Raw genomic sequence first — 19,663 nt, 5'->3', positions numbered from 1 at the left:
GCGTTGGCTGGTTTGTTTGTTTGTTTGTTTGACTGGACTGATACTGGACTGAGGTTTCACCACTGCTGTGCATGTACTCTACCACCCACCTGGGTCTCAAGCACCTTTTAAGTTTTTATTCATTTTGAGACAGAGTCTCATTCAGTTGCCCAGGCTGGTTTTGAACTCACTCTATAGCAGGATGGCCTTGAACTCAGCATTCTTCTGCCCCAGTTTCCTAAGTAATTAAGCTTAGAGGCCTGCACTACCAAGCCTATATCTAAACATGGTTTTAAAAACTGCTCATTTTACATTCTTAACAAAATGCTTTAAATGTATATAAAACTAGAGACTGTTGCATAGTGAATTATAATACTTGTGTGCTTAGTCAAGCTTTTGGGTTGTTGAAGGTAAGCTTCTGAGGAGTCCTCACACTCAGCATAATCTATTGCATGTATGTATGTATGTATGTATGTATGTATGTATATATGTGCAGGGATGTGCGTGTATACACAGACACGCCATGGTACGTGTGTGAGGGTCAGATGAGAATTTGCTAGAGTCAGGTCACCCCTTTCTCCACGTGGGTCCCAGGAATTTAACTCATATGATGAGCTTTGGCAGGAAGCACCTTCACCCACTAAGCCATCTGACCAAAGCTGTAACTGTGGTGTTTGTTTCTTTGTTTGTTTGTTTGCTTGCTTTTAGAAGTGGGGGAGATAGAAACAAAAGGAAAATGATGGAAATGAAATTAGTGTGCAGCATGACTGGCCAATGATTTCTTACTGATTACATTGCAAGAGCAACATAAGATTTATATAAAGTGGGATTATTAGCCATGTCCTGTGGGAGGACATGCCATTGACATCTCCTCACTGGTGCTTTAAAATTGATGGCAGGTAGGCTGAATGGCAAAGCATTTTTGATCCTCTGGGTGAAAGGGGATGGTAAAAAAAAGCAATCTTTCAAGTCTATGATAACTTTGAAATGTCCCAAAGGTATGGTGATGGGTGAAGGGAGGCCAGGTTGAAAGTCTCCCATCAATACCATCATTTTATTCACTGCCCTTAAAACTTGTAATAGCCGCTATTTACCTGATTTTTTCCTTAATAACAAAGATAGGAGTATTCTAATGAGAATTACTAGGGGTGATATGGCCAGCTTCAAGCTACTTCTGTACCAGCTGCTGTGCAGTCAATAATTTTTCATGGGTAACAGGCCATTGATTGACCCACACAGGCTGATTTTTTCTGCATGAGTCACAGGAGTATCAATGACCCCCATGGAAAAAATGGTCTAATCCTGCTCTTTTTGACTAGGGGTGGCCTCTAGAGGTTTTAGTATTCCTGTTCCATGTTTTCCTAAGTTTTTACCTGGTAAGTACCCATTTTTCAACATTTGAGTGGTAATAACATCATTAGTACTGCACATGATTATTCCAAGTTGAGATAAGTCTCTACCCAAGAAGATGATTGGTAATCTGGCTATAACACAAGGTTGTATGATACCTTGATAACTGTCCTGATCTTTCCAATTTAAAATTTTTGAACTCCTTTCATGGTTTTGACTTTGTCCTATTCCCTTCAAAGGGGTCAAGGTAGCATCTAATGACCAAGTTATGGGCCATTCCTCCTTTCTAATAATGGTAACATCTGCACCTGTGTCAACCAGATCCGATAATTCCTTGCCAGCCAGCCATAGGGTCATGAGAGTTTTTTGTGCTACTTCTGATACTACTACTGCCCAAATGTACATATTTTCCTTTTAATTAGTATTTTTCACATTAAATGACAAAATATTTCTCACAGTAGTTTGAAAACATGATACTATGTGATACATGTTTGTGTACCTTAGATGATTTTGATAGTTCATGTTGAAGGTATAATATAACATGAACTTTGGCTTGTTCAAATTTGTGAAGTTTTATTTATTCTTCCTTCTTTCCATGTGTCATCAATTTAAATTATAGAAAATACACTTACACTTAATACTTTAGTGTAGATGTAACCAACCATCTTATTAAATAAGAAACACAGAACCAATGTAAAGAAGAAAGCCAAGAGGTCAGAGCTCAGAGCTAAAACCTTACCCTTCCTCCTGTGGTGGTCCTACCTCTCTGAAAGAGACCTACTTCCTGTGTGTCTGTCTTTATATAGTCTTTCTGTTCTGCCTTCTCATTGGTTGTAAACCTAAACACATGACTGCCTCATCACTGCCTGTATGTACAGCCCTCCAGGTCTTCTATGGTATTGAGATTACAGGCATGTGTCTCCAACACTGACTGTATCCTTGACCACACGGAGATCTGCCTAGCTCTTCTACCAAGTGCTGGGATTAAACGCGTGCACCACGAATGCCTAGCTCTGCTATGGCTTGCTATTAGCTCTGTCCCTCGGGCAACTTTATTTATTAACATACAAATAAAATCACATTTCAGTACAAATAAAATACCACCATACTTTAGAACCCTCCTTTAGCAAAAATTAGTTCTTACAGTGATTTGACTTTTTTCTGAAAACATGTATTTTGGCACATGTGTAGAACAGGCACAGATACAATCCCAGCACTTGGGAGGCAGAAGCTGTCAGATATGTCTCAGTTCAAGGCCAGCCTGGTCTACAAAGACAGTTCTACTCTACACAGATATACATAGTGAGACTACATTCATTGGTAGAGACATCTAGACTTTCCAGATATTCTAAAGTTACAATGGGCTTAATAGGTAGAATTAGTAAATTAGCATACTGTGTCATTAACTTTTTCCAAAATTCAAATGAAATATCAGTTTTGGAGGATAGCTAGACCCTCTATGATGTCCCCATAATCTTTTATGTCCTGATTCTCAGAGAAGGAAATGCAGGCTGTAAGTCTATGTGCTCAGAGTTTTGAAGAAGACCAATATCCAATGTTGTTTTTCATTGCTGTATGGACTTTGCATTTAGAGGACAAATGAGTCTTAAGTTACATCACCTTGTCTCCATAGACATGGAAGGTCTTGTCAGTGTGTGACAAAAGAATTACCAGAATTGTTCTAGTTTTTGTATATTTTGTATTAAAATTCATAAAAATGATTGTCTTGTCAAAGTTTTGAGCATTATAGGCCACTAGTTGTTAGGAAACAAATGAATTCTTGACCATGATGCTCATATTTTGAAGAAATTTTAAAGTTATTTTTATATGAGCACAGTTTACTGAAAGTTGCTTTTTTCATACTGAACCACCTCTCCTTAATGTAAACATGTAATCTATCTAGAAATTCAGACATGCTCAATTTTGCTAAATATAGAAGTAGAATTAACAATCTACATAATTTTACTTTACAATTTCTTTATTTAGTCTTTTTCCAGATGACTTGCCTATCAGTGAGAATGAGGTACAATATCACTTTGTTGACATTGTTCTGTAGTTTTAAACTAAAACTATTTTATGAAATCTGGTGTCTCTGTGTTGAGTGAATATATAGTTAGGATTGTAGTATCTCTTTTAGGAGTATAGCATTTTCTTCCAGTCTCTTCAGACTAGGTCTGGTTTGAAATCAAAATGATGAGATATTAGAATAGCCATGCTTTCTTATTTTTACTTACATCTATATGGAAAATATTTTTCCAACTTGTCAACCTTAGTTTATGTCTCTCACTGGTAGTCAAATCTGTTTCACAGAAGCATAAAAAACCAACTTGTCAACCTTAGTTTATGTCTCTCACTGGTAGTCAAATCTGTTTCACAGAAGCAAAACAAACAAACAAACAAAAAAAAATCGACCTGCTTTTCTTACCCATTCTACTTGTCTCTATCTCTTCCTTAGGCAGTTAAGACCATTAACACTTTTAGTTATTATTTAAGGTGGTCTGTATATAGTTTTGAGGGTTGTCTGCTATTTGAGAAGCATGGGTTAGAACTACCAGTTCAGCCTGCTGATTTGTGGTATGGGCTGGAAGAGCTTGCGTTTTGACCACTATGGTATCTGAGACAATTGCATATTCCACTCCATGTACTCCTTTATATAGGAAGATGCTGCCATCTGTATACCATGTATAAGTGGCCTGAAGTAATGCTCATTTCTGCATATGTATCAGATGGGGTGGTAACTCTCTTAGGGTCTCAACGTGTGAGTGTGATGGGGAGTATTCCAGGACTGGTTGGGAGAGAAGATTTGAGATGTAAAGAGGTGGACATGGTTGAAAAGTCAGTGCTGTGTTCTCAACCAGTGCCACCTGAAGGGAGAGAACTTGAGAGGGAGGTAATGTTAGAAGGCCCTTATATGTTAAAAGGTGTGACAGATGGTGAAGAGAAAGGACAGTAATGGGTGACTCAAAGGTTGGCTTCATAAGGAGGTGCTTTCCATCTGGAGTCTCAGGATCCAGGTTGATACATTGTGAGAGGGCCTTTGTAAAGCAGTTGAGGAATTCAGATGAGTTTTCATTTTTCCCCTGTATGACCTCTTGGACTTTTTCATGATTTATTGACTTAAGGACAGTCTTGCAGAAGCCAGCTAGGAGGCAGGTTCAAACCTATTTCTAGCTAGAATGTCCCCTGGGTTATTGTAATCCCATCCCGGCTCCTGGTCTGGGACTGCCCTAGCCCTCACTGGGTAGGTGTTATCTGTTGGATGGAGTTTGCCTGCATGGAACCTAGCCTGATCACCAGACTCACCTAAGCTCCTCTGGGGCAAGATTGTTTGTACAAACAATCATATAGACATCATGAAAGGTAAGATCATAGGATTGGGTAATGTACTGGAATTATTTAATAAAAAAGTGGAAGAATTGACCGTATAGGACCCCAACCTATTTTATATTTGGGAGAGCTCAGATAATGAAAAGGGGACATTTACCCTGACTAGACCATCCACCCCAGCAACCACTCGCAAACGAAGAACTGGGGCTGGTCTAGATTGAGGAGGTATAGGAGGTCCCAAGGTAGAGCAGGAACAATGAACAGGAGGACTAGGGGCTGTTTGTGTATTAAAAGTGGATGCCAGGGAGGGTTGACCTGGTGGATGACCTGTTTCTGAGGATGGAGAAAGGGAAACTGAGGGGACTGGAAGAGAGTGCCACGGACTGCCCCACTGGGAGTACCACGACCGTAGGAGAATCAGGGCTTGGGTAGTCAGGAAGGCAAGGATTCGGCGACTGACAGACAGACAACACACTCAAAAGCAGTTTGAATCTGCTGCAATTTTACTTCTGCAAATCAGTAGTTTATATACAGAAAAGAAAACCTTCAAGTCATACAAGGAACAAGAGCTTGGCAATAATTCAATTACATCATCTTTAAAAAAATCAAGCACACAGTTACTAATTGGTGCTAGACGTATGCCTTCACTCACAAGAACTTGATGACCCAAAGAGCAGTCTGTGTTTTTTAAACTTAGTACAGTTCCTAGACTTGTGTAGGCTTCTTGCAGCTGTGTCCTTCATCTTTATCTCAGCCACTTGCTAGTTTATTATGTACTTCTACTTTTCTGGTTCTCATGACCCATTTAGCCAATTTGGATGCTGCAGATCCTCCCTAAGTCTTTCTTCAGTTCTTTACCACATATCTCTTCTAATATAAAACCTTTTTACCTGCTGGAATATGGACTCTTGTACTTTTACACCTGTAAGGGGAAGGAGTTCTGCTGTAGTCCTTAAGTTTTCCATGCTGAACTTTCTCAACAGAGGGGCCCACCATCTGCCTCCTATGAGATAATGTTTTCTGCCATAAATCACTTTAGTTGGGATTCCTAAAGGATTCCTAGTGGGTGAGTGTTCATTCCCTAGAAGTGCCTGAACTATTATACTTTCTATTATCTAGCGGCTTGAGGCTTGAGGTTTTTTTTTTTTTTTTTTTTTTGATGGGCAAGACAACATCGTTTATTCTTTTATTTTGTGATATATATTTTTTACTTTACAATACCATTCAGTTCTACATATCAGCCATGGGTTCCCCTATTCTCCCCCCTCCCACGCCCTCCCCTTACCCCCAGCCCACCCTCCATTCCCTCCTCCTCCAGGACAAGTCCTCCCCCGAGGACTGTGATCAACTTGGTAGACTCAGTCCAGGGAGGTCCAGTCCCTTCCTCCCAGACTAAGCCAAGTGTCCCTGCATAAGTTCCTGGTTTCAAACAGCCAACTCATGGAATGAGCACAGGACTTGGTCCCACTGCCTAGATGCCTCCCAAACTGATCAAGCCAATCAACTGTCTCACCTATTCAGAGGGCCTGATCCAGCTGGGAGCCCCTCAGCCTTTGGTTTACAGTTCATGTGTTTCCATTCATTTGCCTATTTTTTTTCAATAATTGAGTAAAACTGAAATTTATTATATGCCACAGTCGTCCTAGGGACCTCCATGCTATATATATAGCCTCTATGGTTCTATGGGTTGTTGTCTAATTGTTCATTTTATATCTAGAATCCACCAATGAGTGAGTACATACCATAACTGTCTTTCTGGGTTTGGGTTACCTCACTCAGGATGATTTTTTCTAGTTCCATCCATTTGCCTGCAAATTTCATGCTTTCATTGTTTTTCTCTGCTGAGTAGTACTCCATTGTGTATATGTACCACATTTTTTTCATCCATTCTTCCGTTGATGGGCATCTAGGTTGTTTCCAGGTTCTGGCTATTACAAATAGTGCTGCTATGAACATAGCTGAGCATGTATCTTTATGGTATGTATCAGCATTCTTTGGGTATATGCCCAAGAGTGGGATGGCTGGGTCTTGAGGTAGTTTGATTCCTAATTTTCTGAGAAACCGCCATACTGATTTCCATAGTGGTTGTACAAGTTTACATTCCCACCAACAGTGGAGGAGTGTTCCCTTTGCTCCACATCCTCTCCAACATTGGTTGTCATTGGTGTTTTTGATCTTAGCCATTCTAACAGGTGTAAGGTGGTATCTCAGAGTCGTTTTGATTTGCATTTCTCTGATGATTAAGGATGTTGAGCATTTCTTTAAATGTCTTTCAGCCATTTGTAGTTCTTGTTTTGTGAATTCTCTGTTTAGCTCTTTAGCCCACTTTTTAATTGGACTGTTCAGTGCTTTGATGTCTAGTTTCTTGAGTTCTTTATATATTGTGGAGATCAATCCTCTGTCAGATGTGGGGTTGGTGAAGATCTTTTCCCAATCTGTTGGGTGTCTTTTTGTCTTATTGACTGTGTCTTTTGCCCTGCAAAAGCTTCTCAGTTTTGAGAGGTCCCATTTATTAATGGTTGTGCTCAGGGTCTGTGCTGTCGGTGTTTTATTTAGGAAATGGTCTCCAGTGCCAATGCGTTCAAGAGTGCTTCCTATCTTCTTTTCTATTAAGTTTAGTGTAACTGGATTTATGTTTAGGTCTTTGATCCACTTGGACTTGAGTTTTGTGCATGGTGACAGATATGGATCTATTTGTAATCTTTTACATATTGACATCCAGTTATGCCAGCACCATTTGTTGAAGATACTTTCTTTGTTCCATTGTATAGTTTTGGCTCCTTTGTCAAAAACCAGGTGTTCATATGTGCATGGATTAATGTCAGGGTCTTCAATTCGATTCCATTGGTCCATATGTCGGTTTTTATACCAGTACCAAGCTGTTTTTATTACTATAGCTCTATAGTAGAGTTTGAGGTCCGGGATGGTGATGCCTCCAAGGGTTGCTTTATCGTATAGGATTCTTTTAGCTATCCTGGGTCTTTTGTTTTTCCATATAAAGTTGAGTATTTTTCTTTCCAAGTCTGTGAAGAATTGTGTTGGGATTTTGATGGGGATTGCATTGAATCTGTAGATTGCTTTTGGTAAGATTGCCATTTTTACTATGTTAATCCTACCTATCCATGAGCATGGGAGATCCTTCCATTTTCTGATATCTTCTTCAATTTCTTTCTTTAGAGATTTAAAGTTCTTATCAAAAAGGTCTTTCACTTGTTTAGTTAGTGTTATCCCAAGGTATTTTATATTATTTGTGGCTATTGTAAAGGGTGATGTTTCTCTGACTTCTTTCTCAGCCCTTTTATCATTTGTGTATAGGAGGGCTACTGATTTTTTTGAGTTGATCTTGTATCCTGCCACTTTACTGAAGGAGTTTATCAGCCGTAGAAGTTCCCTGGTAGAGTTTTTGGGGTCACTTATGTATACTATCATATCATCTGCAAATAGTGAAAGTTTGACTTCTTCTTTGCCAATTTGTATCCCTTTGATCTCCTTTTGTTGTCTTATTGCTCTAGCTAGAACTTCTAGTACTATATTGAATAAATATGGGGAGAGTGGACAGCCTTGTCTTGTTCCTGACTTTAGTGGTATCGCTTTGAGTTTCTCTCCATTTAATTTGATGTTTGCTGTTGGCTTGCTATAAATTGCTTTTATTATGTTTAGAAATGTTCCTTGTATTCCTATTCTTTCTAATACCTTTATCATGAAGGGGTGTTGGATTTTGTCAAAGGCTTTTTCAGCATCTAGGGAGATGATCATGTGGTTTTTTTCTTTCAGTTCGTTTATATGGTGTATTACATTGACTGATTTCCGTATGTTGAACCATCCTTGCATCCCTGGGATGAATCCTACTTGGTCGTGATGGATGATTGTTTTGATGTATTCTTGGATTCGGTTTGCCAATATTTTGTTGAGTATTTTTGCATCAATGTTCATGAGGGAGATTGGTCTGTAGTTCTCTTTCTTTGTTGCATCTTTGTGTGGTTTGGGTATCAGGGTAATTGTAGCCTCATAAAAAGAGTTTGGTAGTGTTCCTTCTGTTTCTATTGTGTGGAACACTTTGAAGAGGATTGGTATTAGTTCTTCTTTGAAGGTCTGGTAGAATTCTGCACTGAAACCATCTGGTCCTGGGCTTTTTTTAGTTGGGAGACTTTTGATGACTGTTTCTATTTCTTTAGGGGTTATTGGTCTGTTTAAATGGTTTATCTGGTCTTGATTTAATTTTGGTATTTGGTATTTATCCAGAAAATTGTCCATTTCTTCCTGGTTTTCCATTTTTGTGGAGTACAGGTTTTTGAAGTATGATCTGATGATTCTCTGGATTTCCTCATTGTCTGTTGTTATGTCTCCCTTTTCATTTCTGATTTTGTGAATTTGGGTGTTCTCTCTTTGCCTTTTGGTTAATTTGGCTAGTGGTTTGTCTATCTTGTTGATTTTTTCAAAGAACCAACTCTTTGTTTCATTGATTTTTTGTATTGTTCTCTTGTTTTCTATTTCGTTTATTTCAGCCCTCAATTTGATTATTTCCTGGCGTCTATTTCTCCTGGGTGAGTTTGTTTCTTTTTGTTCTAGAGCTTTCAGTTGTGCTGTTAATTCATTGGTATGGGATTGCTCCATCTTCTTTATGTGTGCATTTAGAGCTATGAATTTTCCTCTTAGCACTGCTTTCATAGTGTCCCATAAGTTTGGGTATGTTGTACTTTCATTTTCATTGAATTCTAGGAACTCTTTAATTTCTGTCTTTATTTCTTCCTTGACCCATTGATGTTTCAGGTGGGTATAATTCAGTTTCCATGAGTTTGTGGGTTTTCTATAATTTTTGTTGTTATTGAGTTCTAACTTTAAGGCATGGTGGTCTGATAAAATACAGGAGGTTATTCCAATTTTTTTGTATCTGTTGAGATTTGTTTTGTGTCCAAGCATGTGGTCAATTTTTGAGAAGGTTCCATGGGGTGCTGAGAAGAAGGTATATTCTTTTGTGTTAGGATGGAATATTCTGTAGATATCTGTTAGGTCCATTTGAGTCATAACATCTGTTAGGTCCTTTATTTCTTTGTTAAGTTTCAGTCTGGTAGATCTATCTTTTGGTGAGAGTGGTGTGTTAAAATCTCCCACTACTAATGTGTGGGGTTTGATGTGCGTTTTAAACTTTAGTAGTGTTTCTTTTATGAATGTGGGTGCTTTTGTATTTGGAGCATAAATGTTTAGAATCGAGACTTCATCTTGGTGGATTTTTCCTGTGATGAATATGTAATGTCCATCCTGGTGTCTTTTGATTGATTTTAGTTTGAAGTCTATTTTATTAGATATTAGGATAGCTACACCAGCTTGTTTCTTAGGTCCATTTGCTTGGAAAACCTTTTCCCAGCCCTTTACTCGGAGGTAGTGTCTGTCTTTGGAGTTAAGGTGTGTTTCTTGTATGCAGCATATGGATGGGTCCTGTTTTCTAATCCATTCTGTTAGCCAGTGTCTTTTTATAGGTGAGTTGAGACCATTGATATTGATGGATATTAATGACCAGTGATTGTTAATTCCTGTTATTTTTTGGTTGTGTTGTGTTGTCCTTCTGTGGTGTATGTTGGTGTAGGATTATCTATTGCTTGATTTTTCATGGATGTGTTTAGCTTCTTTGGGTTGAATTTTCCCTTCTAGTGCTTTCTGTAGGGCTGGGTTTGTGGACAGGTATTGATTAAATCTGGTTTTATCCTGGAATATTTTGTTTACTCTGCCTATGGTGATTAAGAGTTTTGCTGGGTATAATAGTCTGGGTTGGCATCCATGGTCTCTTAGTGTCTGCATGAGGTTTGTCCATGATCTTCTATCTTTCATAGTCTCTATTGAGTAGTCTGGTGTTATTCTGATGGGTTTGCCTTTATATGTTACTTGGTCCTTTTCCTTTGCAGCTCTCAATATTTTTTCTTTATTCTGTGTGTTTAGTGTTTTGATTATTATGTGGCGAGGGGACTTTTTTTTTGGATCCAGCCTATTCGGTGTTCTGTAAGCTTCTTGTATCTTCATAGGTATTTCTTTCTTTAGGTTAGGAAAGTTTTCTTCTATGATTTTGTTGAATATATTTTCTGTGCCTTTGAGTTGGTATTCTTCTCCTTCTTCTATCCCTATTATTCTTAGGTTTGGTCTTTTCATGGTGTCCCAAATTTCCTGGACGTTTTGTGTTAGGACTTTTTTGTCTTTATTGTTTTCTTTGACTGACGAATCTATTTTCTCTATCGTGTCTTCAGTGTCAGAGATTCTCTGTTCCATCTCTTGCAATCGGTTGGTTATGCTTGTTTCTGTAGTTCCTGTTCGTTTTGTCAGGATTTCTATTTCCAGCATTCCCTCAGCATGTGTTTTCTTTATTGTCTCAAATTCATTTTTCAGATCTTGGAATGTTTCTTTCATCTGTTTAATTGCTTTTTCTTGGCTTTCTTTGATTTCTTCCCATTTTTGTTCGTTTTTTCTTCCATTTCTTTAAGGGAGTTTTTTATTTCCTCTTTAATGGAGTTTTCATTTCCTCTTTAAGGGAAGTTTTTATTTCCTCTTTAAGGGTGTTTTTTATTTCCTCTTTAAGGAAAGTTTTTATTTCCTCTTTAAGGTAGTTTTTCAATTCCTCTTTAAGGAAAGTTTTTATTTCCTCATTGAGGGAATGTTTTATTTCTTCTTTAAGGGCCTCTATCATCTTCTTAATGTCATTTTTAGGGTTGATTTCTTCTGTTTCTTCTGTCATGGTATGTTTAGGTCTTGCAGGTGTAGAATCACTAGGTTCTGATGTTGCCATATAGGTCTTTATGTTGTTGCCTGTATTTTTGCACTGGCGTCTACTCATCTCTTCCTCTGTGAGGTGCAGGTGGTGTCTGTGTCTGAGAGTGCCTCTCTTGTTCTAATTTTTAGTCTTGGTTTAGTCGTGGTTCTTGGTTAAATTGGTGCTATTGGGCTATTTCTTCAGGGGCAGCTGATTTCGATCGGTGAATTATATACTTATGATTCTGGTGATCTGGTTTGGTGTCTGGGTAGCGCCTTCTTCTGTGTTCTCAGGTCACTTTTTGTTCATTTGTCAACTCCTCAGCTGATCTTGTTTCTTCAGACTTTAAACTGTAGGCATCTGAATCCTCTCCCAGATGGGTTTCAGCTGAGCAGGGTAGTGTCACCAACACCTCCAAGTTGTTGGGTTTCACAGGATCAGCAGCTGGGCCCTGGGTTGTCCTCAGACGGAGTGTTCAGATTCGTTCTGGTTCTGACCCACGGAGATAGCTTCTTCCCCAGATGTTGGGGTTAGGGGCGTCCCTGTTCCAAGCTGCTTATCTCCGTCCCTGGGCCTGTTTACCTCTGCGGTCTGCAGCCGGGCCTGTATGTCCCTGTCAGCTGCCGCTGGGTCTGTCTGCCTCTGGGGGCCGCCACCGGGCCTGAATGTCCCTGTCGGCCACTGCCGCCGGGCACGTCTACCTCAGCGGGCTGCCACTGCGCCCGTCTACCTCCACGGGCCCCTGCCGCAGGCCTCGAGGCTTGAGGTTTTTAAGGAATAGTTCATTCTGCTATATCTAATTAAGGTCCATGTCCAGCTTCCCCTTTCCTCCACAGTTCACAACCCAAGCATTCATTAATTTTGGCTGTGTTTTATCGATTAATTAGAACATTATCAGAAAAGCAGTTATACAGAACCCATAGCCCTGAGAACTCATGATCTGTGAAGTATGTGTCCTTTGAGAAGGAGACATAACACAGGCACTCTGGCAGGGACCTCCAGGGAGCTTAGTCCCATGGGACACGTATCTCCCGTATGCTATAATTGACATAATTGTTCATGTCACACGGATGACACTGGAGTTGGTGTGGCAAGAGAAGAAGATGTGGACTTTGGCTTTGGTTTATAGAGTGGTTGCTCATTAGCTGGCTCAAAAGAAAATGTTTCATCCTGTTCTGACTTCATAGCTAGTAATAGCTGGGTGGGGGAACAGAGAGAAGGCTTAGAGAGAAGGTAAGAGAAGGCTTTGACATATAGGGTCTCTTTCCATTTCCCCGATCACTCACAATAGTTGTAAAGGTCCCATATAATATTGGGATCTAGTGTGCCATTATGTGGCCATTTAGATTGATTATCTAAAGGATAATGAGGCCAAACTGTATTGCACAAGCGAACAAGTTTAGGGCCTTTCAAATCAGGAGCCAGGTGTGAAGGCTTGAGATTTTCTAGGAGGCATCACAAGGGGGTGTGAGAAGGTATGGAGTGCAGGGCTCCCATGGATGAGAGGGGAGGGAATCATTCACTGCAGCCTGTAGTCATGGGCATCTCCTGACTCAGGGAGGACCGGCCAGGGACCAAGCCATTCAGAGGGTCATCACCCAACTCAACTGGGGTCCTGCTTAGCCCGGCTAAGCCAACAGAGAGACTCAGGTGCCTGGTAGCAGGGCTTTAGTAGAAGCCAGAGGGCGAGAGAAAACCGAGCTCTAGGGGGAAGGAATCATCCAGAGGAAAGGCTGAAATGGTAGACTTTTGTGGCTCCTTTTGTGAGAAGATGGGAGAGCACAGGAAGGGATGCTTATAACTGCCTGATTGCATCTCTTAGGATGGGGGTGTGGTCAGGTGAAGAGGGCCAGCCTTAGCCTTAAAGACACTGTCTGGGGATACCTCCACTTCCAAGAGTACTAGAGGGGTGCTGGACATTCAAAGGTCACTTCCTCAGACCCAGGAAAAGGTTTACACCAACCAAAAGGGGAACTCACCTAATTGCCGCTGTTGGATGGAATGCTGAGCGATCGGTGAGCTGGAAGTTTGGTCTGTTGCAGATGGACAGGAGATGAGGGATAGAGTCTTAGTGTGGCTCAGACCATAAGGGGAGAGCACAGGCACCAAGGGAGTCTATCCCGGGTTTCGACACCAAATGTAAGTAAACCGCAAAAACTCTGGGTTTGGTGTCCTGGGTTTTGGCACCAAATGTTAGTAAACCACAGAAACTCTGGGTTTGGTGTCCCAGGTTTCAGCACCAAATGTAAGTAAAGTGCAAAAACTCTGGGTTTGGTGACCAGGGTTTTGGCACCAAAATATTAGTAAATTGATGGCTGAAACTGCAAGGAGACAATTCAGCCCTGGAAGGTGAGGTATCCCAGACACCTCGAGCTACTCAGAACAAGAGTTCTGCCCTGAAGGTGGCCCGGACACCTGGAGCTGTTTTGCACAGTCTGATGGCTTGGACTGCAAAGAAACAGTCCAACCTTGGAGAGGAAGGTTTTCTGACTTCTCGGGAGAGTCAGGACTGGAACTGCTTCAGCAAGGAAGGGTACCCTGACTCTTCGGGAAAGTCAGGGTATCCTGACTCTTCGGGAAGGTCAGGATTTACCTGGTATGATGGTATGATGGGGGATGGTTTCCCCACAGGAAACAGCAATCCTGCTCCTCTCCTGGAGAGCCACAATGTCTGGCTCAGTGTTACCAGCTCTTTCTCGCTTAGTCCAATAAGGGACTTCCCAGCAAGGTTCTTCTGTTCAGCTCCCCCTTGCTCAGTCCACCATGGGACGTCCCAGTAAGGCTCTTCTGTTCACCAGTCAATGAAGGTCTTCACACAATACTCTTTTGAGAAAGAGGTTTATTTGGGAAGGAGGAGTCCAGGAGAGTATCTGCCTCTACCAGGATGGAGTGAACAGCTCACAACTGACCAGGCAGGGCAGTTTATTTAGGATGTCTAGGGCTCAGAGTCAACTGTGATTGGTTAGTTTATTTTCTGCCCAGGGATTGGCCAGTTTTGTGAGCAAGGGGCAGAGATGGCCCCGATTTCAAGGCTAAACTGTATTTCTTTCACTGTCCTTTCTTGGCTTTTTGACACTACCTCTAAGGCCAGGGCACATTTCTTTCATTTACTCTGATTCTAGGGGCCAAGAGTGTTATTTTGGTACTGGTCTCAGAGTCAGGACATATTTCCTGGGTTCTGGGTTTGGGGATAAAGTGTTCACGTCTCTGGCTCAGGTCCCAAACACAGGCTGTGTTTCTTTCCCTGGTCCTGTTCCCTAGGGCCAGGATTCTACTGTCCTGCTCTGTGATTGGTTGATTTCACAAATCAGTTGGACAGTGGCAGAAATGGTTCTGATTTGAGCTAAACTGTGTTTCTCTCACTGGCTTTATCTGAGCCATCCTTCCCTAATTCTGCAATCTAGGTTCTGGGTGGATTTCTCGAACCAGCCCCTTTTCCCTACAAGTAAGAATGGTAACTTTTTGAGGTTGGGGGTACTATCTATTCTCTTTCACAACTTGTAGAATATCACTCAAATCCTTTCTAGTTTTCAGAATTTTCATTGAAGTGGTTCTCTTATTTAGAGGAGCCTCCCATTGAAAGGGATTTGAATATCTCTTTTGAAATTTTGCACATAGTTTCTTGTTTATGTATATTTACTATTAACAGTTATGATTATTTTATGACATGTGTTTTTTTTTTAAATTCTGTCCAAACAAATGGATTTTACAGAAATGTACAAAATATTCCAAGAAAACATTAAAGAATACATGACTTTTCTCGACAGCACATGGGGCATTCTTGAAACGTGAATTCTTATTATGACAAAGCAAATGCCAACAAAGACAGAAATAATGAAATTACATTCTGCATTATATATGACCACTATTTATTAAATGTATATACCATATCAAAATACTTAAATTCATAGAAGTTAAATAGCATACAATTCAAACAAAATTGAGTGAAGGAAGAAATGAAAAGGATATTGTAAAACTTCTAGAATTTATTGAAAATGAAAACCAGTATAATCAAACCTAAGAGACACAATTAAAGCAACCAATAGTGTGAAGTTTACAGAGTTATTTCCCTGATTAGATCATTTTCACAGTGGTATACACACCAAAACCTTTTTTACGTTATTGGTTTCTGCAGTTACTTCTGGATATGTAATCATAAAAGAAGATTTTGAATCAGAGGGTCAGGTGTAAGAGAACATTCAATGTTTGCATTCTCTGTGCCTGGGTTGTTCCACTTAATATGATTTTTTTTCTAAAAAAAATACCCATCCAGTTGCCTGCTATAATGTTTCATTACTCTTTATAGCTTGATAGTGTTGTATAACGTTTATGTGCCACATTATCATTGGTACATTAATCTGCTCAATGATGCAAGCCCCTCGAGGCAAATGAGTAGTCAGGCCCCTCCCCTGAGGACCTCTAACCACCAGGGTCCACACACAGAACACTCTAAGTGCTCTGAAGGTTGGGTCCAGTCTCTGCTCTAAAGAATAAAGTGCCAATGCTCATAACTTGAAATACCACCAATCCCTGAGTTCACCCCAAGATCTGAACATGAATTCCCACCAGTCCCTACTATGGGACACTCTGACTCGCAGGAAACACTATGTAAGCCCTATATTCTGCGAAGTTCTCTGCTGCTTCTCATAAGAGCAGAGGCAGACACCCTTCTAGATTTTTCCCTTCAAATAAATCTCTTGTATGAGCATTGCATAGTACGATTTTCTGGTATTCCCTGCATCCTGACTGCCAGCATTCCTTGATTTTCAGATTTATAACACTTTGCTGAAGCCTCTGGACTCAGAGCTATAATATTTTCAATGGATATTTAGGTTATTTCAATATCCTAGTTCTTGTGAAAAAGGAGTCTATGAAGACTTTGGAACCAGTATCTCTGAAGTAGGATGTTGATTCATTTGAACATATGCCAGTTGGGGTGCAGCTGGGTCATATAGTAGATTTATTTTTAGTGTTTCAAGCATTACTTTATTTTCATAAATTACTAATTATATTTACAAATGTTTTGGTACATTTACACAGCACCAAATTTGTTTTGTATTTACTTTCTTTTCTTAAGAAATGTTTTATTCATTTTACATACCAATTACAGATCTCTCTCTTCCCTCCTCCTTCCCCCTCCATTCCCTTCTACAATAAGGTAAGACCCCCAATGTAGAGTCAGCAGAGCCTGGTGCATTCAGTAGAGGCAGGTCCAAGCCCTTCTCCCTGCCTAAAGGTTGTGCAAAGTGTCCAACCATAAGGAGTGGGCTCCAAAAAGCCAGTTCATTTACCAGCGATGGATCTTGATCCTACTGCCAGGGGTCCCCTTACGCAAATCAAGCTATACAACTGTCTGAATTATGCAGAGGGCCTAGCTCAGTACCATGGAGGCTCCACAGGTGTTGGTCTAAATGTCATGAGTTCCCACTAGTTTTGTTTGGTTGTCTGTAGGCTTGTTCATCATGATCTTGATGCTCTTTGCTCATTGAATCTCTCTTCTCTCCCTCTCCCTCTATCTCTCTCTCTCTCTCTCTCTCTCTCTCTCTCTCTCTCTCTCTCTCTCTCTCTCTCAGACTGAACTCCTGGAGCTCAGCCTGGTGTTTGGCTGTGGATCTCTGCATCTTCCTCCATCAATTACTGAAGAAAGGTTCTATGACGACAGTTAGGGTATTCACCAATCTGATTACTTGGGTAAGCCAGTTCAGTTCAGGTGCCCTCTCCACTATTGCTAGTAGTCTAAGCTGGGGTCAACCTGTAGATTCCTGGGAACTTCCCTAGCACCAGGTTTCTCCCTATCCACATGAAGTCTCCCTCTATCATGGTATCTCTTTCATTGCCCAGCACCAAATTTAAAAGTAAAGAAATTATATGATTTTTTGAATGCTTCATGATCTAATGATTGAATATTCAGCTTCTATCTCTTTAAAGTGCCTTGATATTTTCTTTCATTTGTACTGAATTTCTAAATACTATGGGAAATCATGGAAATCATTTAAGTTATATTAATCTTGCAATCAAAATGGCAAATATGCATATATACATGGTATAACATATTTTGATGCTTTTATTTTTATTTCTGAGATTTTAATACAATTAAAACATTTCTTCCTCTGTTCAGTTTTCTCTAAACTTTCCTTAAACCCTCCCTGCTTTCCTTCATATCTGTGACCTCTTTTTCACTAATTGTTATTGCATTTACATATGTAAATACATATATATATTCACGAATATAACATATTCCCTCTGTCTACTAATACCTGTATGTATGCTTTTGTTCCTTATCATTTGACATTGGGAAACCAATTGATGTGCTCTTCCCTGGTGAGGAAGACCTCTTCTGCACCCATTTTCTTCAGTTCTCTATACTTCATTGTGTAGGATTTATGCTTCATGGGATTTTTCCTGTCCACTTTCACAGGTCCATTGAATTTGCTCTTGTTCAGTTCAAATATGGTTTTTTTTATATGATTGTAGTTTTCCAGGTGGCCACTACAGTTGTTATTAAAATCTATTCTATAAATTACATAGTACACTCATATTATGTGGTTGATTTCCTTTATGGTGATAGTGACATGAGTGAGATTATAGCTAAGATAGTAGGGCACCTGCCTGGCATATTCAAGGCATGAGCTTTTTTTCCCATCATTGCATAAACTGTGCTACACTAGATGTGGAAATGCACATAAAATGATGATCAATTTAAGAATATCATTAGTCACTTAGTGAACCTGAGGTTGTCCTGACTTACAGGAATCACTGTCTGTTGAATTAAGAAAGATACTTTTAGCCAGATATTGATTTTACCCTTGAACACTACTATACCACTGGGCTTGCATCATTACAGCTCAGTACTGGGCCTTGGTTACTAGAATTGGCAGTAAATATATGAAACCATAGAAATACATGAAACTATTAGACTTTCAGAATAAATTTTATACTAATTTTGATTAAAAACTGAATACCTCTCAGCCAGAAATTCTGTAGTTATCATCATTTTAATACATAAACGAAACACACAACATCCATAGTGTGGTTCACAGAAATTGTGAACCCAGATGTAGTGGAACTGGGGAAGTAGAATTGGGACAGTTCAGTTTGTTCCTGTGATGGAGCCAGAATGTGATCCCACCTTAGTCTCACAGGTTTACTGAACATTTGCATGATCTTTTATTTTTTTTAAGGCTGTATTTATTTTAATTCAGTTTATTTGTTTTTGACAAAATAATATATGTATTCAATATGAATATATAAGGGTGAAAATATGGTGTTTAGTCATGTACTAACAATGTGAGATGATTCCATTTATGAACCTATTACTTTATCCCTCAGCTCACATACTCAAATGATTGGAATTAGGGAAAACTCCACTCACACACATTTTCTAAATTTATGTACATTTCAATTCGTTTTCAGAGCAGTAGATCTGTTTATGTCATCTTCAAACATTCTTTATTTAATTATTTCCTCTGAGGTTAAACCCTTCTATGTAAATGGGACCCATTAAGACACAGAATGTTTAAAGAAAGATAAACAATTTGTTCTAAAGGGAAAGGAAACATCCTATCACCCAGAGAACTTCTTTAAGCTCACTCAGTAAGGAAACACTCATATTAGTTTCAGGAATTCTTGAACCTGAGCACATTCATTATTCTAAAAATATCTGACAGACACTTTCAGACAAGCTGAGAAGCATAGAACAGGCTGAGAAAAAGCCTAGTACCTTTCCAATGTCCTGTGTCTCCCAAACACAGCAACTCTAATTATATAAAGATCAGGCCTGTTTTTCCTCCAAGGGCATCTATGTTCATAATAATATACGCCAACAAAAACATGCTCTACACACACACCAACATACATAATTTAAAATTATATTAAAATACAAATTAATGATAAGTAAAACATCAGAAACTGAGTAAATATGTAAAAATATCTCAAAATCCATTTTTAAAAATTATGTGTCTGTGTTTGTGTGAGTTTATATTTATGCATGCCATGCCCGTTTCGGGAAGAGGAGAGCATTGGATGCCACAGCACTGAAGTTACAATGGAAAATGAGTTACTGAAAGTGAATACTGAAAATGGAACTGAAGTCCTCTGCCAGAAATTTATGCAATCTGAAAAGTTAAGACCTCACTTCATGCCCTCAGTGTGTTTTTCTAACAAGCAGAAGGGAATTTGAGAAATTAGAGAGGAAAATAAAGTTTCCTTACATGAATGAGAACACAGCCTACAGAAACCACAGGGACACTTGAATAGCAGTGATATGGGGAA

General features: G+C 39.6%; 1 protein-coding gene across 1 annotated transcript in view; it reads left to right on the top strand.

Moving 5' to 3' along the window:
* Positions 1-19,663, top strand: part of LOC143270236 (uncharacterized) — a 285,186-nt gene that overhangs the window by 89,921 nt on the left and 175,602 nt on the right. The window lies entirely within an intron of this gene.

Source organism: Peromyscus maniculatus, chromosome 22 (assembly GCF_049852395.1).
Source record: "Peromyscus maniculatus bairdii isolate BWxNUB_F1_BW_parent chromosome 22, HU_Pman_BW_mat_3.1, whole genome shotgun sequence".
Lineage (NCBI taxonomy): Eukaryota > Metazoa > Chordata > Mammalia > Rodentia > Cricetidae > Peromyscus > Peromyscus maniculatus.
Note: the sequence above shows the minus strand (reverse complement) of the source record. Positions and strands in the feature narration are given on the sequence as shown.